The sequence below is a fragment of the Styela clava genome, chromosome 12 (assembly GCF_964204865.1).
Source record: "Styela clava chromosome 12, kaStyClav1.hap1.2, whole genome shotgun sequence".
NCBI lineage: Eukaryota > Metazoa > Chordata > Ascidiacea > Stolidobranchia > Styelidae > Styela > Styela clava.
This window is the reverse complement of record NC_135261.1, coordinates 14,375,834-14,391,246: the sequence shown is the minus strand read 5'-3', so window position 1 is coordinate 14,391,246 and position 15,413 is coordinate 14,375,834. Positions and strand designations below refer to the sequence as shown.

Genomic DNA, 15,413 nt, shown 5'->3' with positions numbered 1-15,413 from the left:
GCGACATCGCAGTCACAAATGTTTGTCGTAGGATGAGGTTTGATTTTGTGTAGGAAGTATGGATAAGCTGACTGTTGAGTTATGACAGCGAGTTCGAAACAATATTCAGGTGAGCTAAATGTTCTTTATATTTATTGTTTTCATTGCTATTCCATTGCTTTCATTTTTCTATTGTATAAGTGGTAAATTAGAGGTTTTCGGGCCTATACAAATTGGAATTATTAACCTAATACAGAAGTCTAGTTGGTGGGTGATTCTCTTTTGTATCGAACTCACTAACATCGGGTTCCATCGTTTCCTCACAACTGGTCGAACTTAAAAGCTATATGGCAATACATAGACTTACCATATTAAGAAACTTAAACGTAATATACTGATCTACGTCACTACGTAAGCTGCATTCAACATGGCAAGATTTACATGAATGTAATGCATAACTTTCAAAACTTTCTCAAATGTATCGCAAAATCAATGGTTGATAAGAGACTCGCCGTAGCCTTTTCACTTTCATATTTTATTGTGTATAGGGGGCTCCCATAGTATTCGTACCAAGATGGCGCACAACCTGAACACAGTATGTGTACCTGCAGGTTGTGCGCCATCTTGGTACGAATACTACCGATCGCCGTGTATAGATTGGATTTTTCTACAAAGACCCTACCAACGTTCAACATAAGAGAATTAGTAATTATACAGTTTAAGTTAGGAATGCAGATTGCACTGGAAATTCTTTGAATCATTCCTAACCCCAAATGGATAATTACTAATATGTAATTTTAAAACGTGGCGGGAGCTTTATGCAAAAGATCAGATAGAGCCCCACTGTTCATTTAGTATGCAAGAGAATTCTTCGACAGTTTATTTAACAATATCTTAACTTTTTTTCAGATGCAGAACAACTAAAGGTTGAAGATTCAAAGACACAAAGTAACGAACGAGGAACAATACAAGTAAAATTTATTCGAACATTTCATTTGACTTTCGACGCCTATTTTATTCCTGCATACCACTGTTTTCTTATAAAATGCTGAACAATCAGATGCGAGCGCACCGCCTCTCGGGTCTTACGATCAAAGTCGGCATTGTTATGCTACTTATTTGATCGTGTTTTTTCCCTTGAAATTGAAGGTTTATATTTTCACAAGTTTTAGTAATGGTCTTTCGAATCAAAAGTCCAAAAGAGTAAGACCCACGTTCACGTTTAAAATGCTAAATAATTCGATGCAAGCCAACATTGTTACGCTGCTTATTTGATCCTGTGCATTCTATCGAAAATGTAAGATTTAGATTTTGTAAAAGTTTTAATAATTGTATTTTGGAGCAGAAGTCCGAAAAAGTACTTTAAATAAAGTACCTTGTATCAAATTGGTGTACTCTTTGCGACCCCCAAAATCGTTGCTCGCTTCTCTGCTGGATATAGCGATCCCCAGTTTGCGATCCCTACCGTGAGCAATGTGATAATTCTACCAATTACTGATCAGAGGCAATTAGTCATATACTCCATGAAGCAGTTATAAAACTTCATTGAGTATTTTACTGTTATTGTAATATTTGCAACTTGTTCAGTTTGAAAACTACACCTGATATGTTATGAAATATTGAGCTGAATTTATGAAATTGAATGATTACATATATACCTGTAACTGTAGAGTCAATGAAAAAGCAATGTCTATGGTAATCTATAATTTTTGAAATTTGATGGCAATCGCTGAATAAATTTTATTCGTCTAAATTTCGTTAGTTATGTGTATTTTAGAAAAAAAATCGGAGAAAAGTTTGGTTTTCATGAAATCAAATGTCGAAATTTACCCGTTACGTATTTTATTGAAACTAACGTATATTTTTTGCTTTGCAGTGTCTCTGTCAAATAGCATTTGTGTAAATTAACTACCTGAAAATGACATATTTGGCGCAACGAAATTTAGTTCAATTCAAATTTAGAATTGGCTTACACAAAATCATAACATATATATTGATTTTCAGCTTTTTAAAACACTGCTTGAAGGTTGACAGGACAATTTATCATTGTACCAAAAGAAATTCGTCAAGTGCCAGCTTTTCATCACTGAGTGATATGGAGGCCTAGCAATTCTGAAGATCAAGTATGTAATCAAATCATTTGAAATCTTTTCAATTTAGATATTTATAAATAAATGATATATTGTATTTTTTTTCGGGAAATCTACAGACAAATTATTACTTTCAATATATTGAGTATAAGCTCAGTTTTGGTTTGTCTGTCAAATGAAATTTTCTAAAAATTACAGTTTCAAAATGTGTCCCAACTAAAATTTCCAAAAACGATACTGTATAAATTATATTCAACAAAGTGTAAACTTTTTGGTTCTTATCCCCTTGGAAAATATTCTAAGTTATCATACCATCCATGTTCATAACTATAAAAATAGAGACATAAAAATATGTGTCATATTTTCCCTAATGTTAGTGCGGGTCACGTCATGTTATGCCTAATCACGTGTATTAAGGAGAGCTTAATTAATATAAACTCTCCTATATAATCTCTACTGAATGGTCTCTTTCATACGGCACTCACCGTCAATTTAAGATAGAGCAGCTTGAAAACTCAGAATTCTTACTTTTTTAATTAGATATTAGGAACTTGGGTGTCCCTGCTCGATAACCAGTTTGGTTCCCCGCGACTTCCCTTCCCCAGTAGAACTGTGTAAATTTTTTTTGTTTCTTATTTTATGATTGTGATACATTCTACTGGTTGGAAAAAATAAACTTGACTTGACTTAATTTAATCGTGTATCTTACCCATTTTGGTACTAGTTAACCATGACATTCGTATTCACATGTGTTTCGAAATGAAATGGCATTGTTTCTAATAACGATATTATATGAGTGAGTAGAATCAAGTGCATCAATATGCATCAATATAACCGGGAATCGTACACCCTTTAGTACTGGTTGACAATGTGATTTGTGTCTCAAACTAAAATTTCCAAATTTACTATATACATGAGATCCCACCAATTGTAAATCTACCATAGTCAGCCTATATTCCTATTGCTAGTAGCCTTAGTAATCATACCGTCCCATGTTCATAAGTGTTCGAATCTGGGAATATATTCCTTATTTCTCTATAGTTTATTTCCTAGTTATGATCTATCATGATCTATATTATAAAGTCTACAATGTCTGTGGCTGAAGTTATTTATAGACGTATATTTTCAGGAAATCGCTGGGAAGGAAAGACTATGGAACACTTGAAGGTAAAATATAGCACACTAATAAATAATTCACTAGTTAAGATTTAAATAATGAGATACAACATAGCACACTGACAGATCATTCCGAATAAGTAATATTTATAATGTTAAAAATCTGCAAATAATTTAAGAATGAACGAAATGAATATCAGTACAAGTTGTCGTCTTTTTATCTTTGGAATAAGCAAAGCTTATCACAAGGGCGTGGGCAATTTTTTGAGGGGCGTAAAGGTAATTAGAAACAGAAATATTCGTTAGATTTTATCTTTTCCGCCTTATTTTTGATATTTTCATTTCTTAAATATGTAGCCGTATTTTCAACGTGCTTTCCAATGAATATAAATACAGTTTATATGATGTGTTGCAATATTATACCCTGACAGATCATTCCAAAGTAATGTTTGTAAATTAGGAGGAAATCTGTGAATGATTTGTGAATGAACTGAAAATTAATATTTTTATTTTATGTATTCAAAGTATAAGCATAGCTTCTCTGTGCTCCTGTCAAATTACATTTTTCGTAACTTATAAACTTAAAACTTAATAATGACATAGTTCGAACAAATATGTTTAATCAAATCAATATTATACAAAATTTACCTACATTTCATTATCTCGCATAAATTTCAGCTTTCTGAAACACTTCTAGGAAGCGGAAAAGACAGTTTATCATTACATCAAAAGACACGCGGAGGTATTTGTCCGATTATACATCACTGAGAGAGGTGGACGCATCGAGTCTAAAGAGTAAGTATGTTATTAAAATCTTTTGAATCTTTTTAATTTACATTCATCACAAACAAGTTAGAATACTATATTATAAAAATCGGTGAAGAGATAAATGATAAAGAGGTGAATCCGCAACCCAATTTCTTGATTGAAAAGCGGCATTATAAAATAATAAAACTAAAATCTAAAACGAAAGATATCACCATAGGTTTTGTTTTAGCAGTCTCGCAGCAGTTTGAAAACGCTTTTTAGACATTGTAAAGCACAAAATTTGGTGTTATGTTAGTATTTCTTCAAAATATATACCATAATAGTAACTGAAATCGAAACACTGTAAATTGTTCGCGCGATGTACCTTTTGTCTATTTTGAAACTAACAACCTATGAAGCCGCATACGACTTTTTCTCGGTATGTGACTATATATAAAATAATTAATGCAAAATATATCGATCGATTTTTTTTGCAATAATTTTAATTATAATCGTTCGTATTTTGTCCATATCTTGGGATATTTTAAACGGTGAAACTTAAAAAAAAATCAGAGTGACAGGCCTGCGGCGGGGCGGAGTCGGTGTTGTTACACGTGGTTTCATTGTTCTTCATTTCATGTCCGCGGATTGACGCGGTAATTTTGAGTTGTAATGATTTTATATTGTCGTAAGTCGTTGCAACTGCAGGTTTCGTTGAACACAATTAAGCCAATAAATACCGCATTTTAAATATGGCCGCATCCAGGGGCGCAGTCAGGATTTTCCAACGGGGGTTAAGATGAAATTAAAAGAGTGCGCCGAAAGTGCAATTCACGGCGACGTAATGCGTTTAATAAACTAAAATGTATGGTCGTTCACAGCGAAATTTCACAGTTACGTTGTAGCCCGTCTCTCTTTGCCTGACGATGTTGGTGAATATTTTACAAGTCGCATTTCAATCATCGACAATTAATCCGTAGTGATCGGGTACCCGCATTTAGAAATAAAACATCAAAAATTCGGGAAAATTAATTTCAGAGAGAACTAAAACAGATTTCAGTAGTGTCATAATGATTTATATGTACAAAAATACGCTCGCACGTAGCGCCGACCGAATGCATGAGGATTTCTATCACAGTTTGTAATTTACGGTTCCAACTTTAAGCGAACAATATCATTCTTATGAACCCCGGGGTGCGATATTTGTGAAGCGGATAGTTGGACATTTCTATGCCTTTAAATTTAGATCGTGTCGGTGTTACTTTCGTATTAAATAATAATTAAGGAACTTCACAAATTGGTAATCACTACAATACTTGGTGTTGAATGTTCACGTAACTCAGCTTTGGTAAAACACTTTTTTTATTGATACTAACTATATGAATAAATCGGCAATACTGGCATTCATACGTGGTCAAAATAATATTGTTTATGCATTTTTAATATATAAGTTTACCTTTGCTTTACCTCTGTTAATAAGCATTCATTTTTTTGTGATTTGTAACTCCGAAACTTATTAATGAAACTATATATTTATTTTCAGTTTCTAAATCACTGCTTGAAAGAGTCATTGCATCAAACGGACATTGCTATTAGTCTGGTGCCTCACGGAGTGAGATGGAAGCTTATATATAGTGTAAAGAGTAAAGAGCAAGTATGAAATCTTATAAATCTTTAAATTCATATTTTGTCAGGTATGAACTGAAATATCATGTTAAATCCCGCTAGTCAGGAAGAACTGCAAAAGTCATATAATGCAATGGTTTCCACCCGCTAGTTCACGGAAGATGTGCAGTTTTTAGCTGGTATGCAATAAATGTTTCTGCTGTGTTATTTCGTTTGCACAATTCCCGAAAAGACGCGGGTTATGTTTCCTTTTGGGCGTTCTCACATCCATTGACAAGTATCGAAGTATGCGGCAGTCCGCCAGCAATGGGGTTATAATACTGGTAATGGGGCAATTGCGGCTGCATTATTACAATTGGTCGGGCCTCATTTCATAGTATTTATTGTATTCGTACTTTGTGGGTTTATTTCGTTGCCATAGCGTTTTGTTAGTTTTTCAATAGTCTAGAAGAGTAGTTTTTAACCATAGTTCAATCGACTTTTTGTTTTTTGTTGGATTAACAGGGGTACGTCGAGGTTCCTTTAATTAAAACAGTTTTCTATTATGAGATTATCACATCGTCTACTAATTATGCAAATTTAACTACATTTCATCTCAGATATTTAAACTTACACGTTCAACAACTTATAAATTAGCGTTGTTGTTCTTATAGCGTTGCGCAGTTGTAAGTTTTAGTGAACCCGTCATCTTCACGGATGTCGCGCGCTTTGGTGTTTGTGCTTATATGATAGTGCCTTTTGGTGCTTTCTGCTTATGACTTTGAAACATCTTCGATTGCTATGGCAAACCAAGGATTTTCAACCTGAATCTTTTCATTTTCTATAACATTGCACAAATTTATGTTTCCCCTTTATAAAGTCTTAATTGAGCTCCTAATTTCAACCATCTGGTACAATGGGGCTTGGCGGGAGCTTTCAAGATAGCGCAGGGGTTCAACAGGCTCGGAATGGTTAGGGTTTAGAATTTGGAAAATCCACGGTGTATTATTTTATTTGATGTTGCCATATCACTATAGCAGACAGGTACGAATAGATTGATTTAAATATATATCCAATTCATATCTAATTTATCAAATTACATTTTTGGTCATTCATAAACCCAAAACTTGACATAGTTCATATAGTTCACATAATGCCATAGTTCGAAAAATTATTGGTACATTCAAATTTTAATCCCCAAGCCGAAATTAGATTGAAATAATTAAATATTTTTCTGAAATCAATCAATTTTTGTAAAATTTACAATCTTCGAATACTACATTGTGCCACCGCAAGTTTTTGTTGAATTAACTTTTTGGACACGTCAGTGTACATAACGATCGTTTCAATATTATGTTGTTGTTCTTGTTAGTATTCTTCTTTTTTGTCATGATGAATCGTCATGATGAAATCGCTTTCCTTCTCGAATACTGGACCAATTGCTTTGAAATTTTCAGTGGTTAAAGATTGATTTTTTCTTGCCAGAAAGCTATTACTTTTACTTATTTTAAAAATTTCTGTGGACTTCAACATATTCGGTTTTTTTGTGGGTCAGAATAAAAAATAGCGACACCTTGTGACGTGTCCATATATTTGAGTACAGCTCTCTCGTTACTTATCGATTTTATTCGGTAAGTATGTTGATAGGTATAGTCTGTTTGTCGGTTAGATGCACTCGATATCTCACGAAAACGAGATTGAATCTGCTCCAGATTTTGCATGTGCATTCATCATACGGCGTACCAGAAGCCTATTGATTTTGGATAAATTATGTCGTATAATTAGCGAGTAATTAATTAATTAGTGATGGGACACAAGGTGTCACTATGGAGTAACAGCGCTGTTTTGGGGGATCCCCTAACTTTCGATCGATAAGTCTTCGGCCAATATTCTCGTTTATATTAGTCCTCGATTTAATAGAATATTCAAATATTGACTCGCTAGATCGGAAAATTTCGGAATAATTCAATATTTTTGAAAAAACTTATAGTGCAATATACCAATTATCTAAGTATATTACCACAGTTGTGATTGTTTCTTTGAAAAATGAGAGATTTTATTTGAAATTAATGCTTCCATTGAATTGAATTTAAATCCGTCGTTAACTTAAAGTTTCAAAATAACAAATTAGTGCTTGTCCAGCCTGGTTTAGGTTTCGGGTTAGAAGAAATTAAAAAATTTGAAATTTGCATTCGGTGGTGTTTTTGAAATAAATGCTTTCGTTGAATTGAATTGAATGCCCGACCCAGATTTGTGTTTGATAAATTTTTATTTAAATCCAAAAATTCTGATAAATAATAATTCATTTCTTAGTCATTGTCACGTGAATGTCTTAGCCGTACAAAAATACATTTGTGAATGCTAAATGATGTGTATTGTTTTTTACTTTGAGTAAAACAGTAAAGATTTAAAGTAAGAATGTTAAGCTAAATATTGGGGAAATGAAGAAAACGTATTAACAAAAAAGCGGTGGACGTGTCCACGAATTTAAGAAAAAAATGAAATGGTTACTTCTAATTCTCCGATGAAGCGTATTAAATTGCAAGATTCGGGAGTACGCAACAAGAGGACTTTTTATTAAATTTTCTGATTTTGTCGCAACGACACTAATCAGTTTGTTCTTCATTAGGGATTGCGAATACTTTAGAATGGTTCTGTTTTATTAGCTGAATTGGTATTTATCCGACGCTGACACTGAATATTTATAGTTTCTAATATGTGTGTTGAAATGGTTTATTTTTGAACGAAAAGTTAAAATGTTTTAAGCAAGCTGACAAGCTAGAAAAATCTTAGTTACACTGCACGCATGCCAGGTCATATTTATTAATCCCTCGCTCAATCGTATGTTTTTCCGGAGTTCCTAACATTTCAAATTTTTCATTTTGTCAAGGCTAGATTTTTATTTCACGTTTTGATTTGTCTCTGTACAACACCTTTTATATAGTTTGTGATTGTTATCAAATTGCTGTGTTTGATTATTGCTCGATCTGTTTATCCTCGGTTTGTGCGCTCGATATACCAACGGTTGTTGTTCAGACTCCTTTTCAGAAGGTGCAGTCTGGCTGTCGGGTATTCAATGTAGTAAAAAAAAATGATTTCTTGTGATTGGTTGCTAAATCTGTTGTAGGCTGCACTGTTGTATATTTGACGCTTACACTGAATATTCATATTTTCCAGCGCATAGAAAACAGTCCCAAACAGGCTGGCAAGGCAGAAAATATCCAATTTACATTGCACACATGCCGAGTCATATTATTTAAGCCTTCGTTTAATCGTTTGTTCTTCTATTTTAGCTGAACCTCTGCTAATAAGTGGACATTTATAAACTCTACTTTAACTTGCTCAACTTAACTCTACTTGCTACTTTAACTTGCTTCTAATTTTAATGTTGGAGAGTATTAGAATATTTAAGGTTAAAACACGTCCAATTAACTGTTAACTGAAGGAGCTTGGATGTAATTGTGACAAAATCATATCAGTTTGAGCTTTTAAAAAAATAAAAATGCGGGTTTTACTGGCTTTCATGTAGGTAAATCCTAAAACTCCTATTTGTAGTGCGATTGTTTTAAAATCATATCCTAAAATATGTTAACGTGACTGTAAATCTAAGTCATATAGGAAAACGAATCTCTCAAATCAAATAAACCCTCTTTGGGTTTAGTACAAAATATAGAACGCCGTGAACAATATAAAGAGGAAAATATGGGATACCTGTAAAGAGGAAAAATGTCTGTCCATTACATACTTCTACGAACATTTGTTTCTGTAGTTCTTTGCGTTGTGTTGTTCTGGTATCTTGATGCCACGAAAATATATTGTCATTGTAACTTACGGGTTATCTTCTGATTGTAGCATTTTATACTTCAGCTTGGTTCTAATTTTGATGCTTGATTCACATTAGAATAATTTTAAGTCAAATCACGTCCAAATATTAACTGAGGACAGCTAAACTAACCCAATATGATATGTTCATTTTGCAATAATTTTGTCTGTCTTGAATAGTGATTTTTTTACCAAATGTTTGTATTACTATCGTGCAGTGGCGGCGCGTCAATAGAGCCAACCGGGGCAATGCCCCGGTTGTTTTTTCGGTATAATAAAAAATATTTGAAAAATACCTCAATATCGGCTGCACAGACTGTCTACATTAGCCATATTCTCCCGACATGGTTCATTTTTCGCTTGCAAAGCCTTCGCCGAACGTCGATGGGGCGACGCCGATTTTGCCCCGGTTGCTCATTGTATATCGTATTCTCTCTTTTATCTTCCACTCGCCGCGTTTGTCTCGTTTGTTTTCTGTTTCTTTTACTAAATCATCGGGGCCGATCGGGGCTAGCCCCGAAATTATGACGACACAATGCCGACGTTTCTTACAACAACGTGTTGACATATTCAAGCATTCCTTCTCGTTCGTTGGTTGCTTGAAGAGTTGATAGTTTCCTAGCCTTCGTTTTTGTCGCTTGTTTCGCTATTTGAATCAGTTAGAGACCTTTAGTCCATTTGCTTTCGATTTTCCACATTCCGTTTGAGCTCCTCACTTCTTTCCGGCTTCGCATTTCTTAGACTTAGACCTCATAATGAATAAGATTGATGCACTACTTCGCACTCCGTTTTCGCAGCTGCCGCTGGAACAAAAATTAGAGGTACAACGTCTTGGGCCTTATCAACCAAAAAATTGTTTACTGGAACAATCCCATGACGGAGGAAAGCGTCGGCGTACATTTTGCGCAGAAACTTGGTATAAAAAACACGAATGGTTGTGTTACAGCGAGGACAAAAATGCACTTTTTTGTTTTTATTGCCTACTTTTTGCTACCGCCCGTGACTCACGTTGGTGTAAATTTGGTTATAGAGATCTTAAACATCTTTCCGATCGTGCCAGGGGTCATCAATCTTCTATGGAGCATCTGGACAATGCAGTAAAATACCGAACATTCGGAAATGTTAATATTGCAGCACAGTTGGATGAAGGACGTGCGGTTTCTATTCGTCGGCACAACCAAAACGTCGAGAAAACCCGCCATGTTTTCGGTCGATTGATAGATGTTTTGAAGTTTATTGGTTGTCACGAGCTGTCCCTCCGTGGGCACGATGAACGGGCTGGCTCTTCTAATAAAGGGGTATTTTTGGATATGGTGGAATACACCGCATCCCTAAATACAGTATTGAGAGATCATCTTGATGCCGCAACTGTTTCGAAAGGGACATCTAAGGATATCCAAAATGATTTGCTCGACTCAATGTATCAAATTTATTTACAACATTTGGCTCTGGAAGTTGAGAATTGCCAGTTCCTTTCGATTCAGTCTGACGAGACAACTGACATCACGTGCGTTTCCCAACTGGCTGTGATTTTTCGGTTTGTAAAAGATGGTAAATCTACCGAGAGATTTCACAGCTTTGTACCAATCGTTGATCACACGACTTGCGGGATATCCGCTGTACTGAAAGAAGTGTTACATCCTTACAACGCGAAGTCAAAATTGATAGCTCAAACTCATGACGTCGCGGCAGTCATGAGTGGGTCGAAACATGGTGTTCAAGTTATAAAAGAAGATTTTCCTCATGCGCATTTTTTACATTGTTATGCACACAAATTTGACCTCGTTATTAATAATATGTTTCTTGATACCCCTCTCGTCCGTATATTTTTTGCAAATGTTTTTTTCCGTTTCGCCGAAGCGCTCTGACCTCCTTCGCCAGATATGTAGCCGCCGTCTCCCAGCTTGTGCACCAACACGTTGGAACTTTCAATCATGCGTGGTGCAGGGCGTGTCCGAAATTAGGTCTGAGCTCATTGAGTGTTTCAATGGCATTCAGAGCTCTCCGGTTTGGGACGAACGCTCTGTGAGGGAGGCGGCAGGTCTAAGGCGTCTGCTAGAAGATGGTGAGTTTTCATTTTTTCTCGCTTTTTTCTCCACAATATTCTATCACGTGGATGTATTATACGGCGCATTGCAGTCAAGGCTAATGGATGGAGAGCGTCTGTGCAGTCGTGTATTTCAGACTTCTGCGATGCTGTATCTCGTATCCGGGAAACAATAAAATACGACGACACATGAAGTGCTTCTTTACGCCGCGGGCAAACAACGCAGCGTTTGATTTTGTCTGCAAAGGATTGCTGTGACATTCTGGTGAATCAAATAGGCGACCGTCTGCGCACTGAACACCTTGCCGCGTTCTCTTTGATGAACCCCCAAGATTTTCTCAAAATTTGCACGTCAATTTCCAATCCATTTGTTGGCTACTGTCGTCAAATTTTACCCCATGATAAACGTGGGTAAATTGGTAAATGAATTGCGATGTATATACACCAATCAAACTTTTTTGAACATCACATCAACTTGCGCGCTCTATGGGTTCCTCATAGATAACACTCTAGTAACTACCTTTGCGGCGTCTGCAAAATTTCTGGACATCATTTTGACGACGCCTATTTCTTCCGCCGACGCAGAGCAAACATTCAGCACGCTGAAGCTTATTAAAACGTATCTCAGAAACACAATGAAGCAAGATAGATTAAATTCCTTGGCTGTTTTATCCATTCACAGAGACGTTATTTCTGGGATGCATGACTTTAATCAGCGCGGTATTGAGCATTTCGCTTCCAAGAAACCGCGGCGTGTTGCATATATGTTCAAGCAGTAGCAGTTTAGCAGCATATATATCTATGAGTGAGCGACGCATGTCCTTATCTTTGCTTTAACTCTCCTTTCTTCATAGTAACATTTTAAACCTTATTTTAGGTTTTGTCTGCTTTCCCGAAGTTTCTGTTGATATGTCATTGTATTTATCTGGGTAAATATTGCCTTTCCTTTTGAAAGAGGTTTCAAAATAAACTATGTCTATATTTATTAATCCCTTGACTGGGACCGGTTTTAAAGACACTTTCTTATCGTTAAAAATTGTCGCTTTTGCCGATTGGTTGTTACCGATGGAATGGTTTTTATACTCATAAAATGATGGGAGAACTTACAGCGCTCATCCTGTCCCCGTAGTTGGGGGTGACTTGGTCCCGCAGTAGCTTGCCCCGGTTGTCAAAATGACCACGCGCCGCCACTGCTATCGTGTATTATTTACTAGTTTTATTTTATCATTAATTGCGGTATATTGACTTTTCATTTATTTCAATTTCGGTTCGGAATGCTTGAAATGAGTGTTTTACCTTCTGCTTAAAATAAACATCAATGTCGTTACACATGCAGCCAGTGCTGGTCAAACCTATTATAAAAGGCTTTCGGTAAAAGGTATTGGGTATCGGTATTCGTATTGATATCGGCTAAATGTAGACTGATATTTCCTTGATAAATACACTTTTAATCTATTCCTGAATGTTTTACAAAGTAGGTTGAAATACTGATATTGAAATTATTTTTTGCTTGGAGTGATCGTGTTCGCGGTATTATCCTCGTTAGGTAGGAGCAATGCTGTTTCCAAACCGCGCGAATAGAAACGGGAATATGATTATGACCTGATTTAAGCCATTTATCAGCCCAACTAGCTCTACTAATTTGGCTATTATTGCAACCTTTTTTTATATTGACAATTTTGACATTACATGGAAATTATGAAGAAATATATCGAATGTGAATTTTTCGATGTGCAAAATACAAAATACGACGTTATAATGGCATAAAATTCTGCGCACGCAACTCGATTTATCAGTTGGATAGAATGAGTGAACATTTGTTTCTTTTACCACCTACAGTAGCCAAACCCGATGAGTTTTCTAACCGAACACCGATAAAATTAACATCAGTGTGCAATATATTTAAATAAAAACGTATCAGGATCCAAAACATTAATTTCTTTTTATCTTAAATATGTCTTTTTCAAATCTAAAAAATTGTGTGGCATGAATAAATCTTGCAAACTGTTACTTTAACTTGTTTCGACTGCACACCTGGGATAAGAATTACATAGCATGTAAATGTAGGCAATTTCTGCTTTAAAATTTTAATATCGTCGTTTTATCGTTGTTGTCGAATTGGTATCGGCGACAAAAGGTATCGGTACATCTCTTAGTTGGAATCACTAGTATAATGTAATGGACGTTAATGTAATGTCTAAAATAGATATATACTCTTTTACTGCAAACCTAAAAAACTCGTATGATATCAAATAGCATCTTTTTTAAGCCATCTCAAGCATGTAATAGTATATTACACATACCACTACTAAGATTTATTTCCTGAGCAACAGACAAAGTTTAATTGTTTTCTTCCGTATATATATATATTTGACCCGGGGTATTTCGAAAGTTATCGGGCATTGTACTTTTGGTGAATGATCGCTCATAGACTTCTCTCTTTAAGGCAATTTCATCTTCTGTTTGCGGGGAGAAAAGAGGCATGTTGATTGACTTCAACAAAATCTTGTATCAGTCTTCTCATATTCTTGTTTGTTTAATATTATTTCGGATCATTTCAAGTCGGCTATATAAAGGTTATTTCGCATTAGAAGTTTGTCGTTCAAGTAGTGTTAATTTAATTGCCGTAATAATCGGATTGTTTGCTTGTTTTTTTTATTTTGGGTAAATGATAGGGTTTATTCATATTGCATAAATTAAAGTTGCTATTGCTTGCATATTTTGGAATTAAGTATGTTGTCGACATACTTAGGTTGGTCGTAAACTTTAGCAACCCAATACATTATGACCAAGTATGACAGATGTCCCAATATATTGACATATGTGAATAGTAGGGTTAATAGTTTTGGCTTCTACATTATGCGTTTCGACCTCTACAATAACCATTTTTATCAGCACACTTTTTGACGTTTTTCATCACATATTATTCGTTTCTCGTACTTTGTTCATGTAGACTGGATATTTCATTGCCAGTAATAGACTTCAATCATATTCAAAGATGTGGAGTTGTTAATATCGAGAAAACTGGCAGGTTATAAGTCCAAGGAAGTCGCACAGCGTCATCGCCCAACACGTTATAGGTGTCTTGTAGAGACTCATCATACGTAAAAGGTTGATCATTATTTACTTCCTCTACTATAAAAGTGCATAATAACTAAATGTATATATATTTTTACAGGATTCTTCAATTATGGAACTTGAAAAATCTTTCTGAGTTTCAAAAGAAAATACAACTCAATTATTTGAATATGAAGAAAAGTTTTATTAAAGATAACTAAGATGTGCTAGCCAACAAATGCATCGAGGGCACACACAAGACTTCTATATAAAAAAATAGACTGTTGTTTGAGACTGTATTCCATTGCCATACCTACTTTAAGCTCGTATGTATGTGCACTGATTACTAATATGTGATCCCAAACAAATGCATTGGGCAGCACATACACATGTCTTTTATATCAAATACGACTGTTGATTGAAACTATACCAAAATGTCATACACACTGTAAAAGGATTATATGCGGAAGTTTGACATGGGTCGACCCGTGAGGAACTAACTATTTATGTAATTTGAATAACTGCAAACGGATTCTTCTCTTTATTAATGAATTGAATCATAGCTCAGAAAACTAAAATACAATTGTTATTTGTATTTTAACACCCTGCAATGCAATCCTGTATTTGATGTACTGGTATGATAAGTTTAAAATGATTCTTTCATTCTACGTTATTCTTATATTTTTATTACTGTTATTGAACATGACTGATTAATTACTGATATTGTATATTTTTTAATAGGCTTTTTTCGTAATATGCTGTTTCCATATTTAGCTATCTTATTTGTCATGTTCATTATATTCTATTGTAGTTTTGGAGAAATTTTCAACAGGAAAACAAGATATCGTGACAACGACAAAGGAAGAAAAGTATTAACAGAGCTTTTCATCTATAGTGTTCATTTCGACTTTAGTCGATATAATATTTTTCTGAATATATTAATACTGATA

General features: G+C 34.9%; 1 long non-coding RNA gene across 1 annotated transcript; it reads left to right on the top strand.

The window, feature by feature from the left end:
* On the top strand, positions 1 to 15,413 carry LOC144411697 (uncharacterized). The gene is made up of 7 exons (XR_013479721.1): positions 1 to 109; positions 889 to 950; positions 1,984 to 2,102; positions 3,199 to 3,236; positions 3,864 to 3,980; positions 5,476 to 5,586; positions 14,585 to 15,413. It is a non-coding gene; the product is annotated as an uncharacterized LOC144411697 (long non-coding RNA).